General features: G+C 33.0%; 1 long non-coding RNA gene across 2 annotated transcripts; it reads right to left on the minus strand.

Moving 5' to 3' along the window:
- Nucleotides 1-5,587: 5,587 nt before the first annotated feature.
- Nucleotides 5,588-11,697, minus strand: LOC145076108 (uncharacterized). 2 transcript variants are annotated; one of them, XR_013692613.1, is made up of 6 exons: nt 11,227-11,697; nt 9,738-11,088; nt 9,533-9,623; nt 7,263-7,359; nt 6,039-6,114; nt 5,588-5,797 (listed from the first exon to the last, which is right to left on the minus strand). It is a non-coding gene; the product is annotated as an uncharacterized LOC145076108 (long non-coding RNA). The 2 variants fall into 2 exon arrangements; XR_013692602.1 differs by having other exon boundaries at nt 9,738-9,972; nt 11,014-11,682.
- Nucleotides 11,698-16,821: the final 5,124 nt, after the last annotated feature.

Genomic DNA, 16,821 nt, shown 5'->3' on the forward strand with positions numbered 1-16,821 from the left:
CCCCTGACTGACTCTACTCGCCGAGTCAACCCGATGACTCGCCAAGTCCCCATGCCCAGCATTTCCTTCAATCCGCGACCCAACTCGCCGATTCACCCCGAGACTCGCCGCGTCCAACAATTCTGAGTCCACTCGCACACAACTCACCGAGTCATCCCTTGACTCACCGATACTCGGCTCAACCAGAAAAGATTGGGACTTCTAGACAAGACTCGCCGAGTCCAAGAACAGACTCGTCGAGTGTAAGGCTATCTTCAACCTACTCGCCGAGTTGTTCTTCCAACTCGTCGTGTTCCAGGCCATCTTCATCCAACTCGCCGAGTTGTTCTTCCAACTCGCCGAGTTCCAGCCTATCTTCAAGCAACTCGCCGAGTTCACCTTTGTGACTCGCTGAGTGCCTCTCGATCTCATTCCATACAGAAGCATACTAGGCCATGCAATCGATCAAAAACGTAGATCTGCCCTCCTACAACCCATCCATCACGTAAAATGGCAAATTTTACGTGAATCCAAAGAGATCTAGGCATTTTACACTTTAGGGCTAGGGTTTGGAACATGATGGCTTCACTAATCACTCAAGGACAGGGGCTTTCATGCACTCTAATCCTTCTCCATTCCAGATCTGAGGTAGCAACCTCAGATCTAACCTCCAAACTCAAAACATCACAAGATATGTTTCCCCATAAACCCCAAAATGATGCATCTATATGAATAACAGCCCAAGAACGAGATAATACCTCAAAAGGAAGCCCCAACAGTAGGGGTGCAAACGAGTCAAGCTACTCGCGATCTACTCGAGATCGGATCGTTAAAAGCTCGACTTGAAATCGATTTTAAACGAGCCCGAGTTGAGCTCGAGCTTAATATTAAGCTCGTTTATTAAACGAGCTCGAGCTCGAGCCTATGTCATTAAGCTTGATTAGGCTCGCGAGCCTAAATGAGTCTTTATATAATACAATTTAATATTATTTATATATATTAAAATAAAAACATATTAGGGGAATTATGGATTTAGGGTATTAGTAAACGGGCTTCTTAACGAGCTCGAGCCGAGCTTAAGCTTATTTAGACACATCAGATAAAAAAGGAGTCGAGCCCGAGCCCGAGCCGAGCTTGTATAATTATTTACGAGCTCGAGCCGAGCTCAGTACAAGGAAGCTCTAATCGAGTCGAGCTCGAGCTCGAGCCTCATATAACTTAAACGAGCCCGAGCCGAGCCTAGCTAGGCTCGGCTCATTTGCACCCCTACCCAACAGTAATGAAACCCGAATCTAAGCAAAGCCCCTTGCTCCAAGCCTCCTAACCTTCAAGATTTCCTCAACAATCACTTCTTCAAGCCTCCAAATGCACTTTGATTCTCTCACACACGACAAATAGGGTTTCTGGACTTAAGAGAGAGTAGAGAGGCTGGGGGAAAGGATGTTATGTTCTTTATATAAGGCTCAACCCTGAGAAATAGGGTTTTCTCCACTCAGCGCCTACTCGCCGAGTCCATCCGCTGACTCGCCGAGTCGGCCACTTAACACGCGACCAAAGTCGCGACCCTACTCGCCGAGTCCACTCATGGACTCGTCGAGTTCCCCTTCCCAATTTACTCTTTTAGCCCTTCAACTTTACTCTTGATATTCCAGAATGTTACAGATGGGCTCACAATCAATCTTGATTCCAAATCCAGGGGATAAATAGCCTTGAAGAACTTTGTACAATAAAAGTCATGGTTTTGCGTGAGATGTAAAATAAAACAGCTTAAATAGAGTTAAAAAAAAAACAAAAAAAAGAAAAAAAAAACAAAACAAATAATAGAAAAAAGAAAAAAATATAAAAGCATTAAAACCGAGCATATACTTATTTAAGAACAAAAAAATAGAATTTTTTTTAAAGAAAAACAAAAAAACCCCAAAAAAACAAAATAAATGAAAAAGAAAAGAAAAACTGATTTAAATGATATTCCATGGATGTTCGTCACAAATGATTATTCCCTAGAGTCCGTATTACGTTTCATGCACGTGCGCCACGTGCGAACGCTTCACAAGTAAATAAGTTTGACGTTTGTGCCATTAACGAAATGATTGGTGGAGAATAACTTTCGCGGTTCCGACCAATTTTTGGGTTCCTATCGGATCCATGTATATATATAGAAAAAATGATTATTCATATATGAATATGGTGGTGGTGGAGGTGAGAAAGGTGGCGGTGGTGGTACTGATTGTTGGCGATGGGGAGGTGGTGGATTTATATATGAATACACTTACATTTATATTCATATATGAATATTACTCATCTTCCATCGCACGGATACGACATAACGTTTTACGTCAAAAATAAATGATTGGTTGAGAATGATTCTTTATTCTTAACATTTTTTATTTGCATAATTGAACTTCTCTCTCCCTCTCTCTCTTTGACTTACTATATATATATATATATATATATATATATATATATATATATATATATATATATATATATAAGGATAGTTCAAATAAAAACTCTAAATAGTGTGAAAATGTAAAAATACTACTTTTATGTTATTATTCTGCAATAAAATTATATCCATAACTTTATGTCCTTATTCAACAATAAATAAATGAATACTCACAAGTTAAAACTAAAATTAAAATTACTACAAAAATGCACATATATAAATTCATAATAGAATAATTACATTCAAATGAATATATGAATAATCAAAAGTTAATAATAATAATATTAGAGTTATTTTAACAATACACATATACAACATTCATTGTAGAATAATAACATAAACTCAATGTTTTTACGTTTTCACACTATTTATTGTTTTTATTTGAACTTATATATATATATATATATATATATATATATATATATATATATATATATATATATAATCATTTGTAAATTAACAAGTATTGTGTAAATGTATAACACGACCTCAACCAATCATTTAAGTTTCTCTGTGGTGCTGGTACGCAAGAGGGTTTTATGACAAAAAAAATAATAATATGTGATCCAGATTTGTTCTCGCATTCTCAATTACATGCAGTTTTTTTAAACGATTGGCTGAGGTTGTGTTATACTTGTACACAATACTTGTTAATTTACAAATGATCATATATATATATATATATATATATATATATATATATATATATATATATATATATATATATATATATATATATATATATATATATAGGGTTATTTGGAAAGCAAAAAAACCTATTTGGAAAACAAAAAAACCCTAAAAATAATAAAAATGCATAAAAAAAAACCAAGACATGACAAAACTTTATTTTGAATTTTTTTATCAAAAAATCGCAGCATTTTTTACAATTTCGTTGAAAAAAAAATAAAAAATCAATTTTTTCTTTTTTTTGTAAAAAAAAATTTTCATTTTTTTTCATCGATTTTGACCTAAAAGTTGCGATTTTTTGATAAAAAAAATTAAAAAAAAAGTAATGTGATCTCTAAGTATTTTTTTTATGCATTTTAATGATTTTTATGGTTTTTTTATTTTCCATAGAAGCTAAACCTATATATATATATATATATATATATATATATATATATATATATATATATATATATATATATATATATATATATATATATATATATATATATCCAATAAGAAAAAAAAAATTTGGTAGGAAGGGTAAGAAGTGTAGTATTTGTGTAATTTTTAGGGAATCATCAAAATGAGTATTTAGATAATACAAAATATTGTGATTTACAAAAAAAAAATTCCAAAAAAACACATAGATGTTTAATTTTCGAGATGAATCACTAAAATTGTCTGAAAAGTGAATCAAACTTTAATTCTATAAAAATATGAATCATCAATGCTTTCCTCGAGAAACTTTTTTTTATCAATCATGTTAGTTTTGTATTATCGAATGATTTATTTCGTTAGTTGACCAAAAAACATGCAAATTGTGCACTTTTATCTTTCCTACCAAATATTATTTTTCTTATTTGATCTTGATTCTTCCATTCTCTCCCTCATTATATATATATATATATATATATATATATATATATATATATATATATATATATATATATATATATATACTAGAAATGTTTGAGGCCCGTGCTAAGCACGACCCACAAATTGCATCTTTGTTAAGGAAATGATAGTACGATCCTGTTACGGGCTAGGAACTTGGAAGATATTTTTTCTGTTGAAAATAGCAATATAGTTTCTGTGAAAATAATTTGAGTCAACCTAGGCCACAAAAAAAGGAGATGTTTAGTAAAACACTTCAAACATAAAACTTGATGTCTAATCCCAACTGTGAAAGTAAGAAAACATTGTTATTTTTATGATTATTATGTAATCCCAACTGTAATTCCATTAAGCAATAGCAGTGAAAGGGTGCTCAAAAGACATTAGATTATTCTTTTCATCTGGATAAAAAAAGGGTGCATGTTTTTAGTAACTTTAGTTCACTTATATCTAAAAAATGTAACATGTCAGATGGAAGCACATATTATCTATACGTGTTATAAATTTTTGGACAAGCAAAACATTTGAGTTGATTGGAAATATATAATAAGATTTGACCTTTATGAAGAGTAATCCGAACTTTTTCAGATCCTTAAACAAGATTCGCTTCAATGACAAACTTAACAACTCACTTGGAATCATCTTTCACAACGGTCATCAAACAGATCGACTAATATGCAACAAAACAAAAAACTAATAAAAAAAATTTACATGTGGTAATCAGTTGTTTAAAGCACTCAACACTTACATAGATAGTACAATCATGACTGTGATCGGAGGAAGAAAAAGTAGTTTTTTCAACTTCTTCAAAGAAATGTAAAAAAAAGATCAAGTAAGCCTAAAAATTAAAGGGTTTTTCTTTATTAAAACTCCAGTAGAAGTTGATAAGTTACAATGTTGTTCTTACCCTTAATACTACAAATGTTTGGATATTTGGTGAGGAGTTACAACTATAGCCCACAGTTTAAGCTCTGATTTTCCAACAACCACAAGCTCAAAATCCACAAAACTTCCCTGCATTTGATTAACACACTACTAGAAACATGAGTTTTAGAGACGGAAGTATCCGTCGCTATTCCGTCGCTAAATGTTGTTTGCGATGGATCAGCGACGGATTCACTCCATAGGTAATTAATAGGTGGCTAATTTCTCAGCGAGGGTTTTAGCGACGGAAAGATTTTTCCTTGCGACAAATGTAGCGACAGAATATTCGTCGCTAAATGTCACTCAATACATTATCTCAGGGCATTAGCGACAAAATTTGATAAAGTCATTCCGTCGCTGTTTTGTCGCAAATTTCCTTGAACAGTTTTTTTTCCCTAGCAAAGCCCTTGCAAAATTCATATACTGATTTTTTTTTTCCGTCGTTGATCTGTCGCAAGCTTTAGACATGGTTTTTTTCCATAGCTAATCTCTTGCAAAATTTATACATTAATTTTTTTGTTCCATCACTGATCCGTCGCAAACTTTAGACATGATATTTTTTTCGTAGCTAATCCCTCGCAAAATTAATGCATTAAAGTACTTTTTTTATTCTCACCAATCCGTCGCGAACTTGTAATATCATTTTTTTTATGATTCTAAAAGAAAAAAAAATACTACAATCATCAAATTTTTATACTAAAAAACATCGAATAACAATACAACCAAACATTACAATACCAAAACTATCAAAGTTTACCAAAGTATCATTAAAAAAACATCCAAAACCAAAACTATCCATATAACATCAAACTCCCAAAGGTTTAACCTAAATACTAAAAAGTTTTTCACTGATGGAACTTTGGATCACCATTTCAGTCAAACCTATAAACAATCATGACATGGCTTTAAACTAAATTCTATTAAAACGTAACATTTTATATTAAAATTCTACTTAATTAAAGCAATGGGAATGGCTTTGTTTTAAAAGTGCACGTTTAGTGTGCACTTTTAGGTTTCCTGTGGAAGGAACCTCTCTAGTTTCTACCGAGTGAATAAAAGATCAAAGTTTACTTGGCATCACATTTGGTTATTATATTATAATAATAATAAGTTCACAATATACCTTTGCATAGAGCTCAACATAAGGATGGAATGCAGGAAGTTTCAAAAGTCTCTTTGATTCACCTTTCAGAAGCTCCCTGGTCCCACAGAATCAGGGCAATTAGGGAGATGTTAAAAAAAGTAATTATTTTATTACAGATACAGAAAGGAAATGAAGTTTTACAGAAAATATGAGTTATCAAATTACAGAAATGAAGCATGCATACACACATACACGTGAATTAAACAAGGTTAATTAACGAAATAATGGGAATTTACATTATTGTATATGAGTGATTAATGACCTAAGTTTTTGCACAGGCTTGTTGAAGAGGATAATGCCGAGGAGCTCTCTGTGAATGACATGACACTGAAGCCGAAGAGAAGTCGAAAAGAAGGAAGAACAAGGCTAAGAGAGTTAAGGACAAGAAGGTTGATTGCAGCATTGGTTTGGTAAGAGAGTTAATGTTTTTTTGGAAGGAATGGAATCTGTCTAAAGAGTTGGTATTGAAGGAATTGGAATTGGAATTGAGAAGTTGTAAATATTATGTTCTATTTGCGATTTTTTGGGATTAAGAAGCAGGGGCAATGTTGTTGCAGAAAGAAGGTCCATCATGTGAATCTATTGAAAAATGTCACAAATCTCACAAATCAAGGAAGTAGATAAAGAGTTGGTATTGAAGGAATTGGAATCGGAATTGAAATTGAAACTTTTCTTGTGAAATTGTAGGGTTAAAAGGGTATTTTGGTATTTGTTCCAATTGTTTGGCAATTCAAGGAAAGGGGCTGAAACTTGAAGACATTAAAGTTGTTCTATCACATACATCTAATGATTTAGGGCAAATTCGTCATTTTACCATATAATTCCAAAACAAAATGAAACCACAGGGAGAAAAAAAATCACAGAGGAGCTTATGTTACCAAAATAGAGCAAAGATCCATGCATTGGTGTCCAGGGGTAAAATGGTCAGAAAAGAGAAAAGCAAACCAAGGGCAAACAAAATAACATCCAATGCATTTCAATTTTGATCAGAATGAAAAATATTTTTTTTGTTCTTTTTTTTTTTTTTTTCTGTAACCAGATCCGGTTAACAAGCATGCAGGGAACTTAATTACAAAACAATCAAACAACTAAAATATTTTTGAACGGAGAACAGAGGATAAACTTAAGTGTCACGACTATTATAAATATTTTTGTCACAACTAAAACCAAATAAATATTTGATCAAATCTAAAATAATCACACCTGTTTGAACAGAGAAAAGAGGAGAACAGAGGCTCAACAATTGCTTCTCTCTTGAACTATGGGTAAAGCACGACTGGAACTTCTTCACTCCCACCTCCTATTTAATAAATATGAAGAAATAAACATAATGTAAGGCACATAAAACATAAAAAAAAAAAAAGCAAAACACTTTATACTAAACTACATTTTAGGCTTTCGAATATTCCTTAAATACCCCTGAATATAAAACTTCCCATTCCCATAAAACCTCTCTTCATGCGTGTAATAACAAATGAATAAAGTCAGAACCCAATCCTTATCATGTTTAAACCCCTTCTCAATCATTCTAACACAATCTCTCTATATATATGACCAAAATGCCCCTGGTTCCAACTCCAAAAAATCGAACAACGTGAGCCATATTTACAACCCAATAACTTTTATTCACCTCATGTTCAACATCCAAAGGATCAAAACAATACCAAATATGCCTCCCAATCCCAACATCATTCTTCAAATGCCAATCACAGGTTCAAACCACCATAATAAAAAATTGATTAAATTGCCTCACACCTTTCTTCTCAGAACAGTCAAAAAAGAACTCCCACCATTTCTGATAATAAAAAAACCCAGAAGAATATATGAAAAGGAAATCGAATACATGGAAGCAATTAATATGCACAACAATCCAACCAGCAATCAGATCGCTCCAGCCCCAAAATTCATTGAGGAAAAAAGAAATTCCCAAAATGCCCTCACCACTTAAACCTCCATTAAAAGAAAGATCCTAAGTACTATTCACCCTACACCGACCAGCAATCTCTTCCGACCAGAAACGAAACTCACCAAAAATTAGGATATACCTAATATGCCCCTGACCCAAAATTCTCCCATCCCAGTAATAAAAATCTCCAAATCGCAAGTATCCCTCCCTCCATATGATCGTGCGATAGCATGCCTGAGATAAAAAAAAATCCAATCCTCCTCATTATGCAAAAAAATCACAATCAGACCCTGTTCTTGAATTCGCATCCAGCAATCTCTATTCTTCAAAATATTATCCCACCAAGAATCCAAAAAGATCAAAGAAAAATAGATACTTTTGAAATTGCAACTCACGATACCTTCTTCTAAATTTCTTATTTTCCAAAATTGACAAAAATACCCTTTAAGCCAATTGCTCAAAACAACACATTTATTATAATCCATCCTTATTCTCATCAACCTGAAACCACGACAGCAAACCTGCCAGCACTTCCTTTTAACCAAAAAACAATTCAAATCAATCCCCATCAGAACCATTGACATTTTTGATTGGGATGTTCCGACTTTTACAAATATCTATATTCAGCCCCAAATAACCAATTTTAAGACCAAATAACTTCAATCTAATATCTTCCATAACTCTATGAACAACAAATTCAATAGAATTAATTTCTTTTCCAAACAATCAACATAAGTCAAATGATTGCATGTGTTGGTCAACAAATCAGTAGGAGGTCAACGAGCTCCAAACGGATTCATAGATAGAAGTCTTCCCCATTTTCAAAGAATGTCAAAAACCCCTGCTGTATGTTTTACATTTTTACCTCTCATACATTTAACTATCATCTTTCTTTCTTTTATATTTATCTTTTTTTTTCTTCAATTCAACCTCTTTACAAAGTCTCCATATAACACAATAAAGCCATGAGAACAATAGTGACAGCTTACTATTGACAGCCTGTTTGATCTTGTGACAGGGATCCTAGGTGTCCCACCTTAAAAAAAGTTCTCCATGGACATACTAGTAATAAGAATTTGTCTCCATCACTATTTCAAAATCCCATAGACCTTGATCACTTTAGGGCATTCTATATAATGTTTTTTTACTTGATCAGTAAACTTATTTTGACTTGCATTTAGGCATATTACACAGGTGAAAACAGCTGACACGGATTGGAGGATTTATCAGTTTACTATGATTGCCTATGAAACTGGTGCTGTTGGGTGTTGGGCTTGTTGCAGAGCATGTGGATGCATGTACAGAGATGACAGGAGAGCTTCAAGGTGAAGCTTTGATGCACAAAACTTATGCTACCAGGTTTATATAGGACTAAAGCAACCAATCAAGCCCTATATCAAGTTCTAATTCTAAGTATCTATTCTAATATAGATGCAATCGATATAAGAGGAATGACGATTGAAAAAGGGAAAAAAATGGAGAAATTAAACCCTAACGTAATATATTGTGCAATTGAACCAAGCCTAACCTAATATATGACTAAAGCAAATAAAATCAAGAGGTTTACCTGAATCGGAAGTTAAGGAAGAATAATTTTGGATTTCAAAAATGTGGAGGCTGTCGGAATCGAAAGCTGCAATGGTCCATGGTGTCGTCATCTGTTTGAACGGAGATGGTGAGATTAGGTTAAGCTGCAACTCGAGAGTCAAACTTACACAAACTTCGTGTTCAATTGGAGTGATAAAGCAGATTTGGGAGGGAAGGAGACTTACACAAACTTTGTGAAACTGGAATTGGATTTGTCAATCAGCGAGAGATCTTCAATTAAAAAAACATAACGTGTGTATGCTCCATCGGCATTCTCTCGCTAAATACATACCAGAAGGCAAAAAGTCGACGATTTTTTTTCCCTCGTTGAACCCTCGCCAAATGCCTTCGTTTTCCACCGATTACCGACGAATAAGGGCGCGTCGATAAAGACTTGTAAGATCCGTAACTTATCCCTCGCTAAAGCCTCTCATGAAATGTACATTTCATGAGAGGAAACACTTGCATATATATATATATATATATATATATATATATATATATATATATATATATATATATATATATATATATATCAAAGATATTATAGAATGATAACACAGTATCTAAAAAGGTAAATCAAATTGAAAAATATTAAAGCAATATAAAGTAGAACAAATGTGGTTGTATGTTGAATAATCAAGTGATCAGTTTATGACTTGCATAGCCTCTTCAAATGGATGCAAGCTACAGCCTTAGTAGTAGGTTCATTTTATGGATAATATTTGTATGAATGTTCCATTTATCAGTATATGAAGCACAAAAGCTGATGAAAATTCACAAAAATATATGACAATCCAATCCTCTGACATTTTTTAGATAAAAAAAATAATGCTAATAATACAAGAATGACAAATAGAAGCAAATTGGTATATGACTCTTGAAGTTAATAAATGATTCTATAAAATCGTAATTTGTAAAATATTGTTCTTTTGTATTATTATGTGTCTTTATAATCCAAGAATCTATAGAATTTGTAATTTTGAAATTCTTGTCCTTTGTTGTTGTTACCATTTGATGTGTCTTTTTAATTTCTATTGCAAGCATTAAAATGAAATCAATTGTAATGCTTAATGATGGAACCACTCTTTGATGTCTTTTATAGCCTCTAAAGTCTAAAATCTCATGCCTATGAGTTCAGGAACCAACAAGTCAGATGCTAAATTATTGTCATCCAAGGCATATATCGTATCTCTATACCGGATGAAACTCAAATCTTGCTTTAACCAAACTCCAAGATTTATAAAATTTCCATATAAGCTAAATTTGTACGCTATTCTACCAAAAAAAAAACAAGTTCTTTTTGACATTCTTTTGAATATTTGTAGGGCATTCCCAAAAATCATCACAGTTTGTACATATCGTTATAATAAAATTGATTCGCATTTGCATCATAAGAAACTTTTATCTTAATCACATACAAACTTAGGATTATAGGAAAATATAAATAGTTTAACTTACCTGCCACGGAAAAGGTTCGGGAGAAAAGTAAACGCAAGGAGAAATTGAAGTTTTCCACACCTTAAACAGAGATATCTGCAACGAATTAATCAATTTATATATCAATTATAATCACGTGTAAAAAAAGAGTGTAAACCCAAATACATCCACGCTAAAATCAAAATCAATTCTAGAACTTCGTGTTGAAAATATCTCTTCTTCTTCTTCTTCGACCTTCATGTTCCATCGATTTGATGTTCTTGGATAGATTTACATGTAATCATTTTTACCGAAGAGGTAGCAAAGCGAGAGAAGTAGGGTAAAGAGGGAAACGGTGGCGTGCCTAGTTATATGTGGGAATGGAAAGACTTTGGTGTGTTAATGTTGTTTTTTTATAGAACGGGAGACGTTAATTATGGCCTCTTTCTTGGTTTTGTCATAATTATTGTCAATTTAACACAACTTTCTGGAATGAATTGAAGAGACACATATTTTTTTAAGAATCCATCATCGTCGGTTAAGACGTAGGCCAACAGTAACCCCTTTTTAAGGAATCGAAGATGATGAAGGATATGTGATGAAATCGATTGCTATATTGTTGATCAATCGATACAGCACATTGGAAAACGAGGCGGTAGGAATCGACTTTCATGTCTACAGCATCGTTCTAAAGTTAGGTTACGTGTCATCCCGGGAACCACATAAATGTGTTTTTGGAGGCATGACAGAGAAAGGGTTTTTATATATATATATATATATATATATATATATATATATTTGAGACCAAGATAATTTTGTAAGGTATGTGGATGCATTTATGGTCACACATTACTAGATGTTAAAAAATTATTATAAAAATATGAAAAAAATAAAAAATAAAAAACTTATTTATATATAATCTTTGAAGCTTTGATATATATATATATATATATATATATATATATATATATATATATATATATATATATATATATATATATATATATATATATATATATATATATATATATATGATCGTTAATGATGTTAAAATATTATAGAATATATCATATTCTACATTCTTTACACATATTCTGCATATTTAACATGTTCCATCATGATTTTTTATCGTATTATTTATTCTTTTATTTTTACTTTTTGAAAAAAGTTTCAAAATAATATATAAATATTTTTGTTTTCATTTTTCATTTTTTTAGGGTATTTTAGTTTTACATATTGGATTAGGTGTTTAAGACTATAAATAAATTGGTTTAAGCTTTTGGAATAAAAAAAGTCAATTTTTATTTGTCCTCAATAATTAGAATTAACTAGGAACAATTTTAGGAGTGTGAGAAAAGAATTTGTTTATTTATTATTTGATTAAGAAATTAATTTGAATGGTTTAAATTATTTTAGAATTAATTGAATTTTTTTTGGATTGATTAGAATTAATTAAAGGTGTAATGATTGAACTATAATCGTTTAATAGTTAAGCAAGAAAGACAATTCTAGAATCATCCTAGCTTAGACGATTTTTATAATGATTTAGAAGAGTTTTGGAAGTCTTCTTTAGCTGATAAGGATAACCAATTTGAATAATATAAAATAAGAATATTTTATTATTCAGATTAGGAGTTACCATGGTATCTTAGCAGCTATAAATTTGACCCATAGGCAAGGCATTTTGCCTTCCAACCTTTAAGAAGTAAAATCTGAAACTTCCCTCCTCTCTCATCTCTATAAATCGTTCCTTGGGTTTTTTGGGTAATGAGGGTGAATCATTAGAGGCATCTATACTTTTAGTGCTTGATTTCCAAGGAACACATACGGATCAAAGCTACAGTATTTTCGATAATACTCAAATTTATGTAATCTAATCCTTCTGATTTTCTATTTGTCATAGGTTAGATTAGTTTTTCATAGTATGATGTTATTATGAATGTAACACCCTGTTTTGAGTCGTTTCATAATTCGGGGCCGTGACATGAAGATCAAGTATCATAAGATTCAAGCTTTAGGAAAGAGAGCTTTAGACTATTTTGGATGTGAATATAGTAGATTACGGGATCCAATAGTTTGGTTTGTGTTGGAGTCAAAGGGTAAAATGGAAAAAGTGATGTTTCATACTTCTTGCATGAAATGTGGATTTTTGTTCGAGAAGCTTTTAGTCCAAGAAATCTAGATAATATCGTGGGGGTCTTCAATACCTTTTCATGGATATAAAGATCTTCGAAAATGGAGTTGGAACGAAGAAGTTAGGAAGGTTTTGGGCTTAGTCTAGTAGGTTGGGCGTACATGATGTACGTTTGGCATACTAGGCATACTTGGAGTACATTGGGCGTACATGATCAGTGCCGAAACCTTATTTTTGTGGTTTGAACACTATTTAAGGTCCTTAACTTCCCCAAACCCATTCTATTCTCAGCCTCCACCTCTCCAACACCCTCCATTGAAACCATCACCCTAGTTTGAGCCTTGTGAGCAAAAGAATGTATTCTTGAGTGCTTTGGAGTGCTCTTGATGCATCTTGGAGAAGAATGAGTTCATTAGAAAAGTGTTGGTTGCATTAGAGCTTGTAGATCCAAACGTTGTTCACCTTGATATTTCTTCTAGAGATATAAAGTTTGAATCTTGATGATGGATTGTTAGGCGTGTCAAACCCAACAAATAAAGAGGTACAATATACTCCAAAAACAATGTTACTTTTCACTAAAAATATAATACATGGTAAGCATGGTCGATCCACAGAGACACATAACAAGTGCTTATACCTTTTTGCGTAAGGTATTTAGGTCACCAAGAATAAAAAGGGGGGGGGGGGGGTTTGGTATGTAACAATTCAAATAAAATAAAACAAGAGGAAACCAAATGATAAACTAATTAAATTAAATTCATAATTTTTAAAGACTCCAACTCTATGTATAATGACTTAGCAATGTGATTCCAAGATGACATTATATTTGTTAGATTCTACCCAAATTGGTACTTGAAAATGTTGACAAGCTCCAACATTTTCCATTCACCACATTAATTATCAAAATAGGCCCTTTGATTAATCCTAAGCTTACCAATATAGTCTAAACAAGCTCTTAGAGTTAGGTTGAAAGATTGCATTAAACTTTATATGAATGTTCCCAAAAACATTCAATACTCCTTACAAGCTCAGGAGCGTAACAATGCATGAATATGATTTACACTAGATTCATTCTAAATAATTCAATTTAGTGTTTGTTACTTTCTCTATTTCACAAAACAATTACGAATTTTGCAAAATAGATAACTTGAATAATTTGACCCTAATTCAAGTGGCCAATAAGAACTAAAATTAAATCAAACATCTATTGAAATGAAATCATATTCACTAGATAGAAATTAGAAACAAACATCAAGTCACATGATTAAAATCACACCCAAAAGTCAAGACATAAAGTTGGAAAATCTAGGGTTCTAGCCACACATGACTAGAACAAGAACACAAATCTAGAAAATGAAATTAAAGTTCTTATAAAATGAAATCCAAATGATTCCAAGTGTTAATTAACTCTAAAATCCTCCAGAAAATCGCCCAGAAAGCTCCCAAAATCAACAGACCACCAAATGAAATCGGTTGCACACTTTTAAGAAAGAAGAAAACTGTTTTTTAACCCACAACCACGTTTACACGACCTGTGTAAATTAACATTGTCGTTTACACGGACAATGTAATTACAAAAGTAGACTACTCAGATTGGTTGGGTCTTCAAAGTGTGTTGCTGAAGTATCCTCATCTACACGGCCCATGTAAACTCAAGGCTATAGTTTGCATGACCCGCGTAATTCCCTGAATTGCTAAAATCTTCAATTCTTCAATATCTTCATCCTCGGTGCTCCGAAAGTCCCGAAACATTGTCTACATCTTTTATTCACCTCCCCAAACGAGATCCCACCTCAAAAAGTCCCTGTAATATCACAAAAGTGTGTGAGTGAAATAATGTCATGGAAAATCCTGAAAAACATATAAAATGCATGAGTTTAAGCCTAGATGCAATGCACTTTTTATGAAGTAAAACTACAAAATGGGTGCATGAAATGCACTTAACTTGCATTTATTAGATCTAGTTAGTTTTGGGTGTTATGAGAATTTGGTCACTTTAGCACATAAAGTTTAGATCTTGAAAGTTTGTGACCTTGGTATCGATAAAGTTGGAGACTTTATCCGTCTAAACATCATATTGATTAAGATCTAAAGGTTGTAGACTTGGAATTAATGGATTAAGTTGAAAAAGATGCACTTTTGGTCATTTTGAGACTTAAAGACTAGATCTTGGGTTTTTGGACCATTCTAATGGACAAAGTAGGAAGCTTTATCCATTATGGAGTCATTAAGAACGATAAAAATGTGACCTTGGTCCCTATTTTTCCTCCATGCATGGTCTTGGATGTCTTAATGGGTTAAGAAGTTACAGTTTTTAGATGTTGAAGACTTAATAGCCATGCAAGATGATAAAGTTGGAAACTTTATAGTAATCATTTAAGGGTTAGATCTGGATTTTGGACAAAAGATCTTAAAGGATTAAGCTCTTAACGAATTGGGAGGATGGCAACCACATACGTTGGGCGTACCAAAGGGTACATTACGCGTACATGGTCAGTCCCTCGACTTCTGGTCAAGGCGTAGTACGCCCCACGTACGTGTTGAGTACGCCTAACGTACTCAACTGAGTTGACCCGGTCGACTTTTGACTTTGACCAGAATTTTGGCCAAGTTTGACCTAAGGGCATTTTTGGTAATTTGATTTATAGTTTGAGATTTGGGTTCCTATTAATTGTATAGGTTATCAGTAGAGATAGATTTTAGAGTAGTGATCGATGTAGCTATTCTTTCAGACTATGAAGTGAGTTTACTCATTGTATCTGTGAGTCGAAGGCACCAATGACGGCCCATTACTTTGTTATGTAGAATACTAGTTGTCTCTATGATACTTGCATGAAAGACCAGGATCTGGCCCATGAAAATTGTATGAAAGACCAGGATCTGGCCCTTAGCAGTTGTATGAAAGATCAGGATCTGGTCCCTAACACTTATATGTAAAACCGAGATTTGGCCATCAACATTGCAAGGAAAGACCATGGGTGTAGCCCATGACACTTGTATGCAAGACCGGGATTTGGCCCTCTTCATTAAAAGGAAAGACCATGGCCCATGACACCTGTATGTTTTGGTATATGGTACTTTGGGGAACTCACTAAGCTTTGTTCTTATAGTTTATATTTATGGTTTCAACTATTTCCGATACGAAAGTGAAGGGCTTGGCGAGACTGCACCGTATCCACCAGAGTTTTCCGCATTAGAAATTTTCACTTAAATAATATATTCACCTTGATCGGTTTTAGAACAACCCGTTTGTATGGTTTATTGTTTTAAAAATGAAATTTTACTATGAATTTTTGGGACGTTACAAGTTGGTAAAAGAGCCTTGGTTTGAGGGATTTGGGCACAATATAGGATGTGACTGAACTCAAACTGAGGAATTGGTAATCTTTTGAAAGAAAATAAGTTTCTAAAAAGATTTTTGTAAAGAAATTACGTTTCTCAAAAGATTTTTACAAAGAAAAAGGGGATGTGATGCGTGCAATCAGCCGAGATCATGTAAGTGATTCCCAGAATACCCATACATGTTGATAGATTATATTAATGCTTGCATGCTAGGATGAGGCTAGGGATACTTTCAGGAATTGCATGATAGATTGGCCGGATATGAGATGGGTGGTTGCCTAGGAAAATTAAATGCTATTCAAATTTGGAATCTATATTGGTAGATTGATTTCTAAGTGTATGCTTTAAAAATTATATACGGTTTGGATCATATA

The sequence above is a fragment of the Lactuca serriola genome, chromosome 1 (genome assembly GCF_051521515.1).
Source record: "Lactuca serriola cultivar US96UC23 chromosome 1, Lser_US96UC23_V15, whole genome shotgun sequence".
Taxonomy (NCBI): domain Eukaryota; kingdom Viridiplantae; phylum Streptophyta; class Magnoliopsida; order Asterales; family Asteraceae; genus Lactuca; species Lactuca serriola.